Genomic DNA, 12524 nt, shown 5'->3' with positions numbered 1-12524 from the left:
CTGCAAGCTGTCTCCAAGCTGTCTGCAAGCTGTCTCCAACCTGTCTCCAAGCAGTCTGCAAGCTGTCTCCAAGCTGTCTGCAAGCTGTCTCCAAACAGTCTCCAAGCTGTCTGCAAGCTGTCTGCAAACTATCTCCAAGCTGTCTGCAAACTATCTCCAAGCTGTCTGCAAGCTGTCTCCAAGCTGTCTGCAAGCTGTCTCCAAGCAGTCTGCAAGCTGTCTCCAAGCTGTCTGCAAGCTGTCTCCAACCTGTCTCCAAGCAGTCTGCAAGCTGTCTCCAAGCTGTCTGCAAGCTGTCTGCAAGCTGTCTCCAAGCTGCCTCCAAGCTGTCTCCAAGCTGTCTCCAACCTGTCTCCAAGCAGTCTGCAAGCTGTCTGCAAGCTGTCTCCAAGCTGTCTGCAAGCTGTCTGCAAGCTGTCTCCAAGCTGTCTCCAAGCTGCCTGCAAGCTGTCTCCAAGCAGTCTCCAAGCTGTCTCCAAGCTGCCTGCAAGCTGTCTCCAAGCTGTCTGCAAGCTGCCTGCAAGCTGTCTCCAAGCAGTCTCCAAGCTGTCTCCAAGCTGCCTGCAAGCTGTCTCCAAGCTGCCTGCAAGCTGTCTCCAAGCTGCCTCCAAGCTGTCTCCAAGCTGCCTGCAAGCTGTCTCCAACCTGTCTCCAAGCAGTCTGCAAGCTGTCTGCAAGCTGTCTCCAAGCTGTCTGCAAGCTGTCTGCAAGCTGTCTCCAAGCTGTCTCCAAGCTGCCTGCAAGCTGTCTCCAAGCAGTCTCCAAGCTGTCTCCAAGCTGCCTGCAAGCTGTCTCCAAGCTGTCTGCAAGCTGTCTGCAAGCTGTCTCCAAGCTGCCTGCAAGCTGTCTGCAAGCTGTCTCCAAGCTGCCTGCAAGCTGTCTGCAAGCTGTCTCCAAGCAGTCTGCAAGCTGTCTGCAAGCTGTCTCCAAGCTGTCTGCAAGCTGTCTCCAAGCTGTCATTCACTCCTGGGTGTCAGCCACACTGTCTTTGGGAGGAACTTAGTTTATAGTTTAGCTTTGAAACAAAGATGATAATAGCCCTTTCCCAGTGCAAACCTCCTTCTTGCCTGGGGACTAGGCTGCATTTACAGGACTAATAGATTAGTGGTTGGATTAGAAATGATGGTTTAGGACTCAGGCTACTGGAGGCTTCAAGATTCTGACCCTCCTCAAATTGCTCCTGCGGAATCACATCACTATTGTGAAACCTACGATCAGTGCTGAGATATGTCACGGACCCTGCACTGGCCGGATCAGCTGGCACCACCCAGATGATCAACCGGCTCATCTGGTCTGCGGCCCCCACACAGGAACTGACTCAGCGCCAGACGACAGCTTTGACTGCCTGTGATTTCATCTCTGACCCAAACAATCAGCACTCCCCACTTTCTGACCTCCTACCCACCAAATTATCCTGAAAAACTCCAGTCCCAGGGTCTTGGGGAAGACGGATTTGAGGAATAAGGAAACTCCAGCCTCCCACGAAGCCGGCTGGGATTGCAGCTTTGTGGTTGTGACAAATCACTGTCTACGCAGCCGGCGAGGTGCGCCCCTTGGGCGGTGACAGGAAGACCAAGGAGGATAAAGAAAACCCAGCTCCTGGGGGCACAAGGTCACAGCCGTGGCTCGGACGGGAACCCCAAGATCAAAGGACAGCAGGGGCAGGAGGTGCCGGCCTTGGAAGGCAGCAGCTCAGATTCCACAGAAGCCTCCGGAGTCCTCGTCCCAGGCAGACGCCGTGCACCACCTGCAGGTGGTGGGAGAAGGGACACACCTTGCAAAGGCCGGGATGCGTCACCAGAGGGGCACAGGCACAACGGGGTCTGGCTGGCCCAGAAGAGTGGTCCCCGGAGCCCCAAGTCCATGTCAGGGCCGGAGCTTGCCCAGATCCATTTTCCCTGCTGATTCCCAAGGTGCTCTGTGCCCCAGAGAACTACTTGGAAACCCACACACCTCACAGTGATGCCCACCCCAAAAGCCCATCCCTGGGCTTCATGAGGTGCAGTCTGAGACCCTATTATTATTATTATTATTATTATTATTATTTTGAGACAGAGTTTCGCTCTTGTTGACCGGGCTGGAGTGCAGTGGCATGATCTCGGCTCACTGCAACCTCCACCTCCTGGGTTCAAGCAATTCTCTGCCTCAGCCTCTCGAGTAGCTGGGATTATAGGCACCTGCCACCACGCCAGGCTAATTTTTGTATTTTTTGTAGAGACAGGGTTTCACCGTCTTAGCCAGGCTGTTCTTGAACTCCTGACCTTGTGATCCACCTGCCTCAGCCTCCCACAGTGCTGGGATTACAGGCGTGATTTTTTTTTTTTTTTTGAGACAGAGTCTCGCTCTGTCACCCAGGCTGGAGTGCAGTGGTGTGATCTCGGCTCACTGCAACCTCCGCCTCCCGGTTTCACGCCATTCTGCTGCCTCAGGCTCCCAAGTAGCTGGGACTACAGGTGCCCGCCACCATGCCTGGCTAATTTTTTGTATTTTCAGTAGAGACAGCATTTCACCATGTTAGCCAGGATGGTCTCGATCTCCTGACCTCGTGATCTGCCCGCCTCGGCCTCCCAAAGTGCTGAGATTGCAGGCGTGAGCCATTGCACCCCGCTATTGTTCTGAGCCTATAGGGGAAAGGCCTTGTGAGCTGTGCTTGGTACGGGTTTTTGTTTTTTTTTTTTTTGACATTACACCAGGTTCAAGCAATTCTCCTGCCTCAGCCAGGCTGGTCTCAAACTCCTGACCTTATGATCCGCCCACCTCAGCCTCCCAAAGTGCTGGGATTACAGGTGTGAGCCACCGCGCCTGGCCACAAGAAGAGGGTATGAGGCGGGAGAAGAGGGTGTGGAGGTAGGAGAAGAGGGTGTGGAGGAAGGAGAAGAGGGTCTGGAGGCAGGAGAAGAGGGTCTGAGGTGGGAGAAGAAGGTCTGAGGTAGGAGAAGAGGGTCTGAGGTGGGAGAAGAAGGTCTGAGGTAGGAGAAGAGGGTCTGAGGCAGGAGAAGAGGGTGTGGAGGTAGGAGAAGAGGGTGTGGAGGGGGGAGAAGAGGGTCTGAGGCAGGAGAAGAGGGTCTGAGGCAGGAGAAGAAGGTCTGAGGCGGGAGAAGAGGGTGTGAGGCGGGAGAAGAAGGTCTGAGGCAGGAGAAGAGGGTGTGGAGGTAGGAGAAGAGGGTGTGGAGGGAGGAGAAGAAGGTCTGAGGCAGGAGAAGAAGGTCTGAGGCGGGAGAAGAAGGTCTGAGGCAGGAGAAGAAGGTCTGAGGCAGGAGAAGAGGGTCTGAGGCAGGAGAAGAGGGTCTGAGGCGGGAGAAGAGGGTCTGAGGCGGGAGAAGAGGGTGTGAGGCGGGAGAAGAGGGTGTGAGGCGGGAGAAGAGGGTGTGGAGGTAGGAGAAGAGGGTGTGGAGGGGGGAGAAGAGGGTCTGAGGCAGGAGAAGAGGGTCTGAGGCAGGAGAAGAAGGTCTGAGGCGGGAGAAGAGGGTGTGAGGTGGGAGAAGAAGGTCTGAGGCAGGAGAAGAGGGTGTGGAGGTAGGAGAAGAGGGTGTGGAGGGAGGAGAAGAAGGTCTGAGGCAGGAGAAGAAGGTCTGAGGCGGGAGAAGAAGGTCTGAGGCAGGAGAAGAAGGTCTGAGGCAGGAGAAGAGGGTCTGAGGCAGGAGAAGAGGGTCTGAGGCGGGAGAAGAGGGTCTGAGGCGGGAGAAGAGGGTGTGAGGCGGGAGAAGAGGGTGTGAGGCGGGAGAAGAGGGTGTGGAGGTAGGAGAAGAGGGTGTGGAGCGGGGAGAAGAGGGTCTGAGGCGGGAGAAGAGGGTCTGAGGCGGGAGAAGGTCTGAGGCGGGAGAAGAAGGTCTGAGGCAGGAGAAGAGGGTCTGAGGCGGGAGAAGAGGGTCTGAGGCGGGAGAAGAGGGTCTGAGGCGGGAGAAGAGGGTCTGAGGGGGGAGAAGAGGGTGTGAGGCGGGAGAAGAGGGTGTGGAGCGGGGAGAAGAGGGTCTGAGGCAGGAGAAGAGGGTCTGAGGCGGGAGAAGAGGGTCTGAGGCGGGAGAAGAGGGTGTGGAGCGGGGAGAAGAGGGTCTGAGGCGGGAGAAGAGGGTCTGAGGCGGGAGAAGAGGGTCTGAGGCGGGAGAAGAGGGTGTGGAGCGGGGAGAAGAGGGTGTGAGGCGGGAGAAGAGGGTGTGAGGCGGGAGAAGAGGGTCTGAGGCGGGAGAAGAGGGTCTGAGGCGGGAGAAGAGGGTCTGAGGCGGGAGAAGAGGGTCTGAGGCGGGAGAAGAGGGTCTGAGGCGGGAGAAGAGGGTCTGAGGCGGGAGAAGAGGGTCTGAGGCGGGAGAAGAGGGTGTGAGGGGGGAGAAGAGGGTGTGAGGCGGGAGAAGAGGGTGTGAGGCGGGAGAAGAGGGTCTGAGGGGGGAGAAGAGGGTCTGAGGCGGGAGAAGGTCTGAGGCGGGAGAAGAAGGTCTGAGGCGGGAGAAGAGGGTCTGAGGCGGGAGAAGAGGGTCTGAGGCGGGAGAAGAGGGTCTGAGGCGGGAGAAGAGGGTCTGAGGGGGGAGAAGAGGGTGTGAGGCGGGAGAAGAGGGTGTGAGGCGGGAGAAGAGGGTGTGAGGCGGGAGAAGAGGGTCTGAGGCGGGAGAAGAGGGTGTGGAGCGGGGAGAAGAGGGTCTGAGGCAGGAGAAGAGGGTCTGAGGCGGGAGAAGAGGGTCTGAGGCGGGAGAAGAGGGTGTGGAGCGGGGAGAAGAGGGTCTGAGGCGGGAGAAGAGGGTCTGAGGCGGGAGAAGAGGGTCTGAGGCGGGAGAAGAGGGTGTGGAGCGGGGAGAAGAGGGTCTGAGGCGGGAGAAGAGGGTGTGAGGCGGGAGAAGAGGGTCTGAGGCGGGAGAAGAGGGTCTGAGGCGGGAGAAGAGGGTCTGAGGCGGGAGAAGAGGGTGTGAGGCGGGAGAAGAGGGTGTGAGGCGGGAGAAGAGGGTCTGAGGCGGGAGAAGAGGGTCTGAGGCGGGAGAAGAGGGTCTGAGGCGGGAGAAGAGGGTCTGAGGCGGGAGAAGAGGGTCTGAGGCGGGAGAAGAGGGTCTGAGGCGGGAGAAGAGGGTCTGAGGCGGGAGAAGAGGGTCTGAGGCGGGAGAAGAGGGTGTGAGGGGGGAGAAGAGGGTGTGAGGCGGGAGAAGAGGGTGTGAGGCGGGAGAAGAGGGTCTGAGGCGGGAGAAGAGGGTCTGAGGCGGGAGAAGAGGGTCTGAGGCGGGAGAAGAGGGTCTGAGGCGGGAGAAGAGGGTGTGGAGCGGGGAGAAGAGGGTCTGAGGCGGGAGAAGAGGGTCTGAGGCGGGAGAAGAAGGTCTGAGGCGGGAGAAGAAGGTCTGAGGCGGGAGAAGAGGGTCTGAGGCGGGAGAAGAGGGTCTGAGGCGGGAGAAGAGGGTCTGAGGCGGGAGAAGAGGGTCTGAGGCGGGAGAAGAGGGTCTGAGGGGGGAGAAGAGGGTGTGAGGCGGGAGAAGAGGGTGTGAGGCGGGAGAAGAGGGTGTGAGGCGGGAGAAGAGGGTGTGAGGTGGGAGAAGAGGGTCTGAGGGGGGAGAAGAGGGTCTGAGGCGGGAGAAGAGGGTCTGAGGGGGGAGAAGAGGGTCTGAGGCGGGAGAAGAGGGTCTGAGGCGGGAGAAGAAGGTCTGAGGGGGGAGAAGAGGGTGTGAGGCGGGAGAAGAGGGTGTGAGGTGGGAGAAGAGGGTCTGAGGGGGGAGAAGAGGGTCTGAGGCGGGAGAAGAGGGTCTGAGGGGGGAGAAGAGGGTCTGGAGGTGGGAGAAGAGGGTCTGGAGGCGGGAGAAGAGGGTCTGGGGGCGGGAGAAGAGGGTGTGAGGCGGGAGAAGAGGGTCTGAGGCGGGAGAAGAGGGTGTGGAGGTAGGAGAAGAGGGTGTGGAGGGGGGAGAAGAGGGTCTGAGGCGGGAGAAGAAGGTCTGAGGCGGGAGAAGAAGGTCTGAGGCGGGAGAAGAGGGTCTGAGGCGGGAGAAGAGGGTCTGAGGCGGGAGAAGAGGGTCTGAGGCGGGAGAAGAGGGTCTGGAGGTGGGAGAAGAGGGTCTGGGGGCGGGAGAAGAGGGTGTGAGGCGGGAGAAGAAGGTCTGAGGCGGGAGAAGAGGGTCTGAGGCGGGAGAAGAGGGTCTGAGGCGGGAGAAGAGGGTGTGAGGCGGGAGAAGAGGGTGTGAGGCGGGAGAAGAGGGTGTGAGGCGGGAGAAGAGGGTCTGAGGCGGGAGAAGAGGGTCTGAGGCGGGAGAAGAGGGTGTGAGGCGGGAGAAGAGGGTCTGAGGCGGGAGAAGAGGGTCTGAGGCGGGAGAAGAGGGTCTGAGGCGGGAGAAGAGGGTCTGAGGGGGGAGAAGAGGGTGTGAGGCGGGAGAAGAGGGTCTGAGGCGGGAGAAGAGGGTGTGAGGCGGGAGAAGAGGGTCTGAGGCGGGAGAAGAGGGTCTGAGGCGGGAGAAGAGGGTCTGAGGCGGGAGAAGAGGGTCTGAGGCGGGAGAAGAGGGTCTGAGGTGGGAGAAGAGGGTCTGAGGCGGGAGAAGAGGGTCTGGAGGCGGGAGAAGAGGGTCTGAGGCGGGAGAAGAGGGTCTGAGGCGGGAGAAGAGGGTCTGAGGCAGGACGAGTGTCTGGAGCCAGGAAACCTAAGGCTGTTTCACATTGACTTCCTAGAGCTAAATTGAAAGGAAAACCGGGCTGGGTGCAGTGGCTCATGCCTGTAATCTCAGCACTTTGGGAGGCCGAGGCGGGCAGATTACCTGAGGTCAGGAGTTCGAGATCAGCCTGGGCAACCGGTGAAACCCCGTCTCTACTAAAAATACAAAATTAGCCGGGCGTGGTGACACATGCCTGTAATCCCAGCTACTCAGGAGGCTGAGGCAGGAGAATCACTTGAACCCGGGAGGTGGAGAATTCGGTGAGCCGAGATCACACTACTGCACTCCAGCCTGGGCAACAAGAGTAAATCTCCATCTCACCAAAAAAAAGAAGAAGAAGAAAAAAAGACAGGAAAACCCTAACTTTGGACACGTAAGCAATAAAAGGACCAGAGGCTACTCCCCTTGGCAGATGGGAGACCGGCTGTCCACAACCCATCAGCCTGAGTGCGTGGAGTCTCTGCAGCTCTGTGACTTCGTTCCAGCCTCTGAATTGCTGCTAACCCTTCAGTTACGTGAGGTGAGTGTGAAGTGGTCAACGGGAAACTTATCGGGGGTATTTGGACCCAGGAAGATGCTGTATCTGGGTCCTTGAGCCACTGCTCACGTCCGCTCCCCGCTGTGGACTGTACTTTCCTTTTCAATAAATCCCTGCCTTCGTCCTTCTGTTGCTTCATTCTTCGGTTTGCTGAGCATTTTGTCCATTTCTTTCTTCAAAACACCAAGAACCTGCACAACGTGCAGTCACAACCCTCGACAACTTCATCCTCAGCCAAACTGCCAAGGGCCCAGGCAGATAGATAGATTTCTTTTTCTTTTTCTTTCTTTCTTTCTTTCTCTCTCTCTCTCTCTTTCTTTCCTTCTTTCCTTCTTTCTTTCCTTTCTTTCCCTTTCTTTCTCTCTCTCTCTTTCTTTCCTTTCTTTCTTTCCCTTTCTTTCTTTCTCTCTCTCTCTCTCCCTCTCTCTCTTTCTTTCTTTCATTCTTTCCATCCTGTCTTGTCTTGTCTTGTCTTTTTGACCGAGTTTCACTCTTGTTGCCCAGGTTGCAGTGTAATGTTGTGATCTCGGCTCACTGCAACCTCTGCGTCCTGGGCTCAAGAGACTCTCCTGCCTCAGCCTCCCGAGTAGCTGGGTTGACAGGCATGCGCCACCATGCCTGACTAATTTTTGTATTTTTAGTACAGATGGGGTTTTGCCAAGTTGGCCAGGCTTGTCTCCAACTCTTGACCTCAGGTGATCCGCCCGCCTCGGCCTCCCAAAGTGCCGGGATTACAAGCATGAGCCACTGCACCTGGCCAAGCAAAGTATTTTTTAAAGCTTTGTCTTGTGGTAAATCTCACAGCAGGTGAAAGCAGCTCGATTCATAGAATCACCTGGTCATTGGCCTCACGGTTGCAGCAGCGACCAGCCAGGCCCCCCATGGCTCCCGCATCCGAGCTCCCAGACTCCCCACCCTCCTGTCCACCCTGCCTGACTCGGGGGTTGAGACAGGTCGATCACCTGAGGTGAAGAGTTCAAGAGCAGCCTGGCCAACATGGTGAAACCTCGTCTCTACTAAAAATACCAAAATTAGCCGGGCGTGGTGGCTCACGCCTATAATCCCAGCACTTTGGGAGGCTGAAGCGGGTGGATCATGAGGTCAGGAGTTTGAGACCAGCCTGGCCAACATGGCAAAACCCTAAAAGAACAAAAAGTAGCCGGGCGTGGTGGCACGCGCCTGTAGTTCCAGCTACTTGGGAGGCTGAGGCAGGGGAATCGCTTGAACACAGGAGGCGGAGGGTTCAGTGAGTCGAGATCGCGCCACTGCACTCCAGCCTGGGCAACAGAGTGAGACTCCGTCTCAAAAAAAAAAAAACAAAAAAAGAAAGAAAAAAGTGCTAATTATATATATATTTACCACAATTAGAAAATGTTCGCCGGGTGTGGTGGCTCACGCCTGTCATCCCATCACTTGAGAGGCCGAGATGAGCAGATCACGAGGTCAGGAGATCGAGACCATCCCTGCTAACACAGTGAAACCCCATCCCCACTAAAAATACAAAAAAAAAAAAAAAAATTAGCCGGGCATGGTGGCGGGCGTCCCAGCTACTTGGGAGTCCCAGCTACTTGGGAGGCTGAGGCAGGAGAATCGCTTGAACCCGGGAGGCGGAGTTTGCAGTGAGCCGAGATCGCGCCAATGCACTCCAGCCTGGGCGACAGAGCGAGACTCCGTCTCCAAAAAAAAAGTGCTAATTATATACATATTTACCACAATTAGAAAACCTTGTTCATCCTATCAGTCACTGGGTAGCAACTTCTGGGTGGGGAGTCAGAATTCTGCAGAGACGCCTTCTGTCTCACACGGACGACTTCTGGGAGGGCCTGTTGAGCTTACAGGGCCATGAGCTGTGTAAGGAGGGTCTGCGCAGCCCCAGGCAGGATTTATGCCACACAGAGGCCCAGTGCTTGGTCCCTCGGCTGTGACTGACGTCCCCACAGCAGCCACAACAGAGTCGACTTTGAAGAACGGCTGCCTTTATTACCCGCTGTGAACCCGACGCTGCTGCGGGAATGAGCGTGCGGGGGGCCGCTGACCCCGGCCCAGCGCCCCTGCACGGGGGCCAACGCGCAAAGCTGCCCTGGGAGCGGCTCTCGGCTCAGCCAGTGAAAGAGTAAGGGGGGGACTCCTCTCACCCCAAGGCCCGTGACCTGCGGATGGAGCCGGGATGCTGCGGTCAGCTCCAAGGGTGTGGCCGAAACACTGTGTTACCGGCAGAGTAAGGCCAGAGCAATGCTAGAGGCTTTAAAACCCACACGTTAAAAACACAATTTCTAACACCAGGGGGCGTAAAACGTTTGAAACTGGCCGGGCGCAGTGGCTCGCGTCTGTCATCCCAGCACTTTGGGAGGCCGAGGTGGGTGGATCACCTGAGGTTGGGAGTTCGAGACCAGCCTGACCAACGTGGTGAAACCCGTCTCTGCTAAAAATAGAAAATTAGCCGGGAGTGGTGGTGCATGTCTGTAATCCCAGCTACTCTGGCGGCTGAGGTGGGGGAATCGCTTGAACCCGGGAGGCGGAGGTGGAAGTGAGCCAAGATCGCACCACTGCACTCCAGCCTGGGTGACAGAGCGAAACTCCATCTCAAAAAAAAAAAAAAGTTTGGAAATGTTTGTTTTCTAGGAAACAGAAACAATAACCTCCATCTGTCTGCGGACATCACCCACGCTGCCTGAGCTTCCCACCGAGGTTAAAGATGAGCTCTCGCCCGCTGCCCCAGGAGGGACTCTCGGCACAAAACACCCACGGAACCTTGAAGATGTGTCCATCCCGGGGCTCCTGTAACAACTGCCCTGTACTCAGGTCGTCCACCGCGGAGGTCACGCAGAGGTCGTCGTAGCCGGGCCCCCCAAAGCAGCAGGAGGTGACCCTGTACACAGGCAGCTCCACCGTGCACAGCACCTTCCCTGTGAGCGAGCGTGAGGGCTGAGCCTGAGCACCCCAGGCCGCTGCCTGGCCGTTCATCCTGAGCCCGAGCCCACCCCCTGGGCAGCATGGGTGTCTCTGTGGCACCTGGAGCTGCCAGATTGGCAGCTGCCCAGCCAGGCCCAGCCGCAGCTGCTCCAGTGAGCTCTGTAGTCTCCCCAGATTCATGTCAAGTGGGATCTCAGAATGGGACTTTATTTGGAAATAGGGTGTTTGCAGAGGAATTAGTAGGTTTCAGCAGGTTAGGGTGGGCCCTACATCCAATCACCAGTGTCCTTTTAAGAGACAGAAGAGGAGACACAGACACAGAGGAGGAGGCCACGTGGAGACAGAGGGAGAGACTGGAGTGATGCGACCTCAAGCCCAGGGACGCCTGGAGCCCCCAGGAGCTGGGACAGGCAGGAAGGATCCTCCCCTAGAGCCTCGATACAATTGTAGTGGATGGAACTGTGGTTCCCAAGAAGATCTGTCTACACCCTAATATCCACAACCTAGGAATGAGACCTTGTATAGAAATAGGGTGTTTCAAGATCTAATTAGTTAAGGATCTGGAGATGAGATCATCCTGGAGTAGGGTGGGTCCTACATGCAGTGACAGGTGTCCTTCTAGAGACAGAAGAGGAGACACAGACCCAGAGGAGAAGGTCATGTGGAGACAGAGTCAGAGACTGGAGCGATGCGGCCACAAGCCCAGGGATGCCTGGAGACCCCACGAGCTGGGAGCGGCAGGAAGGATCCTCCCCTAGAGCCTCTGGAGGGAACTGGATACACCTGTAGCGGACAGGACTGTGGTTCACCAGAAAGTTATATTCAAATCCAGATCCCCAAAACTTGTGAACAAGACCTTATTTGGAAATAAAGAACTTTGCACATGTAATTAGTGAAGGATCTGGAGATGAGATCATCCCGGAGTATGGTGGGTCCTAAATGCAATGACAGGTGTCCTTCTGAGAGACAGAAGAGGAGACACAGACACAGAGGAGAAGGCTACGTGGAGACGGAGGCAGAGACCAGAGTGATGTGGCCTCAAGCCCAGGGATGTCTGGAGCCCCCAGGAGCTGGGAGAGGCAGGAAGGATCCTCCCCTAGAATTCCTGCAGGCAGCACAGCCCTGAGACTCCTCGGTCTCAGACTCCTGCTCTGCAGGACTGGGGGAGGTGACTTCCTGTTGTTTAGGCAGCCAGTGTGTGGTCCTTGGTTGCGGCAGCCCCAGGATCCTAGCACACCTGCAGAGGGAACTTGGGAGTCCATGCCATCGGGAAACGGAGGCACCTTAGTCTCTACAAATTCATGATTGCTGCCTGGCCCCGACTTCTGAAGCTGCAGACACAGTGGACACCCGATGTGGCCAAACCTCAGATGGCCCCGCCACCCTGCACACACCTGTCTCGGGGTCCAGGTGTATCACCTTGCCTCCATCGACGCAGGCCACCCAGAGCTTCCCCGCAGTGTCCACGCACATGCCATCCAGCACGCCCTGCTCCGGATGCAGCCGGTACAGGAGCGTCCGGTTCACTGCAACGAGAGGACCAGGATGGGCAGGGGCCTTCCCAGTCCTGGTGAGTGCCGGGAGCAGGCAGACCTCAGGCAGGCCCGTGCCCCTCCTGGATGTGAGTGGAGCCTGGAGGAGGTGCACCCAGCTCGTTGGGAGCCTTGGACGTGGCTGGATCCTGATGCGTACCGACCCCCTTTGGCAAACAGCTGCAGGCTGAAAATTAATGTCCCCAAATACAGCTGACCAGGGCACACATCTCCTCAAATGACGGCCCAAGGACATCACCCTTTAAAGAGCAACCAATCTCTCTCCTAGTTCCTACTGAGGATTATGAACGAAGCCTTGATTTGCACCTGTTGACTTCATGGAAGATGGGATATTTCTCTCCCGACCCAAAGCACTTCCAGCCCAGAAACCCCAGTGACACCTGGTCGAAGGCCTTGTACCTTGGCCTTTCTTTCTCAGGTGGAAATGAGAAGAAAGAACATGGCCCCGAGGACAGACACCAGACAACTGGGGACTCGGCTGTCCACCAGGAGGGAACTGAGAGTTATCCCTGCTCCAGTGGCCCATCCTGCTAGAAGTAAGACATCTGGGATGACCTTGTCCTGATAAGCACCCAGGGATGACCTTGTCCCCACCAACAAGCAGAGATAACCTTGTCCCAATCAGCATCCAGGATGGCCTCATCCGCAGCGATATCCAGGGATGACCTTGTTCCCTGAGCACAGGGTGGACCCCAGGCCCCAGCATCCGTGATGTGATCTCACCGTGTGACATACTCATGACCATGAGGAGAGGGGACACTCACAAAGGGTGGATGTCAGGCCCCCACCTGACCCAGAACGTCTGACCTGATCACAGCGAGTGAGGAGGGTGGGGACACTGACCACAGGGTGAATGTCAGACCCCGACACGACCCAGCGTCCCCGATGTGGTCACCGTGGGATCGTGGCTCC

This window comes from Pongo abelii, chromosome X, assembly GCF_028885655.2.
Source record: "Pongo abelii isolate AG06213 chromosome X, NHGRI_mPonAbe1-v2.0_pri, whole genome shotgun sequence".
Taxonomy (NCBI): Eukaryota; Metazoa; Chordata; class Mammalia; order Primates; family Hominidae; genus Pongo; species Pongo abelii.
Note: the sequence above shows the minus strand (reverse complement) of the source record.